Source organism: Octopus bimaculoides, chromosome 2 (assembly GCF_001194135.2).
Source record: "Octopus bimaculoides isolate UCB-OBI-ISO-001 chromosome 2, ASM119413v2, whole genome shotgun sequence".
In the NCBI taxonomy this organism is placed as follows: domain Eukaryota; kingdom Metazoa; phylum Mollusca; class Cephalopoda; order Octopoda; family Octopodidae; genus Octopus; species Octopus bimaculoides.
Window position 1 is genome coordinate 185,581,921 of NC_068982.1, and position 4,365 is coordinate 185,586,285.

The window sequence follows — 4,365 nt, forward strand, 5'->3', positions numbered from 1 at the left end:
AAAATATCATCATCATCATCATCGTCGTTTAACGTCCGCTTTCCATGCTAGCATGGGCTGGACGGTTTGACTGAGGACTGGTGAAACCAGATGGCTACACCAGGCTTCAATCTGATTTGGCAGAGTTTCTACAGCTGGATGCCCTTCCTAACGCCAATCACTCAGAGAGTGTAGTGGGTGTTTTTACGTACCACCGGCACGAAGGCCAGTCAGGCGGTACTGGCAACAGCCACGCTGAAAATGGTGTATTTTATGTGCCACCCGCACAAGATAACACTATTTATTCTTTATTTTACAGCTTTGATAATGAGTAGTAAAAATTTTGCAATTAAAGTCATTTTATGCTACCTGTGGAAAAAAAGGACTGAGTGCAAGGGCAGTGGCAAAGGAAATTAATGATGTGGGAGGCCCTATCAATGAATGTGTGCCACAAAACTTGTTCAGACATTTCAAGGAAGGTGACACCAGCCTCAAAGACAAACTAAGGTCAGGGAAACCTGTTGTGGAAGATCAGCTTTGGTTGAAGTGGTTGAACAGCAACCAAATACAAGCACTTGTACACAGTTGGTAGAACTTAGTCCTTCAAAAAGAACTATCAATCGATACCTCTATAAGTTTGACTTTGTGAACAGATGCTGTTGAGAAGTTCCTCATGAAATAACCAATGATCAGGTTCAATGAACATTTGCAAACAACTGTTGGCAAATCGTTGAGATACCTGTTTTTGGTATTGAATTGTAACTAGGGATGAAAAATGGATCTATTTTTGTGATCCTAATGAGAGAAATCAGTGGATTTGTTCTAGCCAGGTTTCAGAATCTGTTGTCAAACAAAGATAGTTTGAATAGAAGGCTGTTTGTTTAGTGGCATTTTGAGGGGGTGTTGCACTTTGAGCTTGTCCCAGATGGTCATGCTGTGAATGCTAACCTTTATGCTCAACATTTTGAAAGTCCACTATGTAGGACAGGTCAATCAAAGATGCACACTCCTAAAGCATGACAATACCCCAGAACACATTGAATGTGACCAAGCACAAACTTGAGAGGCTGGAAATACTGCCTCACACAACCTACAGTCCAGACTTTGCAGCATCAGATTACCACCTTTTCTGAACCACGACTCATTTCCTGCATAGAAGGAAGTTCAACAATGTAGATAAAGTTGAAAATGGGTGCAGGGAATTTTTTGCTTCCATACGAGCCAAATGATATAGGCATGAAATTGAGTTTCTGGCATGACGATGGCAACAGACAATAGAATATGATGGCATATATTTTGATGAACAAATGCTTTCCATATGCAATTTGAACTATTAATTAAAGCTTGAAATATAAAAAAAGACTTTTGACTCAACCTGGTAGTTCTAATGACACTCAAACATATCTATAGTTGCCAAAGCACAGACCCACTCCCTATTTCCATTTAGAAGTGGTTGAAGATACTTGTCCTTAGTGTCATACATTGAAACTGAACTTGAAACCACATGGCTGGGAGGCAAACCTCTTGTTTATATCTATCTATCTATCTATCTATATCTATTACTGTATAACTGTATCAGTCAGATTATCAGATGTTATACACAGCTCTTCTTCACATTGCTGTAGCTTTCGGATGGTGCCTTACAGTTGGCTAGGTGGACAGGCCAACGTTCCCTCTGAATGGAATGTCAGTTCCTCACAGGGTTACCCATTTGCATCTGAGTGGATTGGAGAAACATGAAATGAAATGTTTTGTTCAAGAACACAATGCACCACTGGTCTGGGAATCAAAACTATGATCTTGTGATCATGAGTGCAATACACTAACGACTAGGCCACACTCTTTCACACACACACACAAGTACACACACACACACACACACACAAGTACACACACACACATTTTGACAGATTTTTTTTTCAAATAGTCAAATAATTCAAGGTTATTCTCAACAGTTTCATAGTTATGTATTCAATTCAGTTCTCTGAAACTTTCATAACTGGAACTTAGCTCAAGAACACAATGGTAGCAACTGAAATGTTTCACCTTTGTTTTTCAAACTGTTGTTTTGTCCACTTTTAACAATAAAGCCCTATCATCAAAATGACTGTTAAAGACTCCAGTAAATTCTAAAATTATAATTATTAATGTTGTATGCTTCAATATAATTGTATCCTTTGGATTTAATATTTGTAACAGTCTCCTGAGCTGACAATTGAATCCAGTTATAGTTGGAAAATAACTTTTGATTAGTGTTTATGTTTGTTCAAGAGAAGTTTCTGGCTGTGATTGAGATATTTGTTTTGCAAATGGTAAGCATCTTCTAATATGAATCTTGGATTAACCAACATATTGCTTATAGAATTTAGTTGGTGGAAACTGTATGGCAGCTTGTTATAGATATGATTGTTGTACATGCATTTTCTATGACTTACGTTTCATCATGATAAAGAAAAGGATTCACTTGATACTTTGATAGTTGATGGTCAAAATATCAATAGGCATGGGAAAGTCTTGTATGAATTATTAAATTATTGCGTTGAAGATTATACATCCAGTGATAGACTTTAAAAAGTAATTGCCTGTGTCCCTTTGTTGAACTTTGGAACAAAGTTGTAATGTTTCTGAATAGTAAGTAGCTTGAAGAAGAAATTCTAGCTGCTAAATGTAACATATTCTATCTTTCAGATACATTTGAGAAGCTAAATTTGCTGAATAAACACATATAGGGTAAAATTACAAATCTTTGCAAAGAAGCTATTTGTGTTTTCTTTGGAAAACTTAATCTGTTCAGGATAAATATTAGTGCAAGGAGTTGGTGCATTTTCCCACCTTTGCTATTATATGACATCATTCTAGTATAGTGATATAAACTAGAATTACTTATCAGTTTCCTACACAATGATTGTTTTAAGAAGAACCTAACTCAAGATCTTATGTTAGAATAAAGAAGACTTATTCTGGGTGTATTAAAAATTAATGAAAGCATGTGATGCAGAAGTATGTACTTTCCATAGTTCTAAAAAAAAGTTGTGGATGTTAGAATCAGGAGAGCATGAAGCAAAATACTTAACACTATTTAATTACATCTCTTCACATTTTGAGCTTAGACCCTCCTGAGGTTAGCTTAGTCTTTCGTCTTTCTGAAACTAATAGAAAATTTATACTGAAATCAATTCAAGTGACTAGACATGAACAATGTACAATACATGTAGTCCTTTTTGAATGACTGAAGAGTGGTCCACAAACCATGAAATAGTCTTTCAGGAGACTCTTTCTTTTTTTTTCCACACATCAATAGTAGAGAAAGAATATGTTTACATCCTTAATTACCCTAGAGTGAGGTTTTGTAATATTTAAATTTATTTCAGTTCTTCTGGTTTATGTTGGGTATAAAATGAATATGTTTAATTTATGACATGTCAAAAGTACAGATATGCAAATTAGCCTATTTACTAATTGTTAGTCTAATTTATAAACAGCTGATTCATGCTATTGATTAGATAATGAAGCTGGGTATGTCTTATCTGGGGAGCAGTGAACAAGCTAGTACATGGTTAGATTATGTACTCCCAGATACTTCTAAAAGGATGGGATGGTCATGTCTGGAATGTCTGATCATAAGCTTGCTCATTAAACCAACATCAATACAATGATAATATTAACAATCATAATAATATATGTTTATAATCATAGTCATTGGATTAAATCTCATTGTGCATCAGTTGTGTTGTCAACGATAGCTTTGTTCCAGTTCAAGTGATATTGGGTGGATGGAAACCTTTCAGAAGATTGCCAGTTTGACTGGATGATAAACCTACTCTGTCGATCATTTCAGTATTACCACTTGGTCTTTGGGTGTCCACCCTTGAAAGTTAGATCAGATCTCCAGCTTGATGACAAGTTGATTGAGTTGTGTTGCTTCCCACAAGTGTAACAATCCACGAATCATGTTTTTATGTTTTCATCCTTTATTTCTACCACAAGTTTTGGAATCCCTTACAAAAAAGTCATGAGTACACCAGCCTTCTTTCAACTATGAAAGCAAATCTGGCTTACTACAGATGGTGTATAACACTGTCAAGTGCTTGATGTTTTATCCCTTTTTCTCCTGTAATGTAACAACAACAACATTAACATCAACACCCACAATGACAAGGAAAATGTCCATGCAATCAGGAATGACTGGAAATATAAAACAACAAAGAAAATAGAATTTGGATTTTTTAGAGTATTTTATTTCATATGTATTATAATTGTTAAAGTTATAACATTGGAAAATATTATGTTTATTTGGGTATTTGTTGAAACTTTGAGTCAGAAGTGGACGTGTATATTGCTTAATGTGTGTGTGTGTGTGTGTGTGTGAGTGTAAATGTTTAGCAG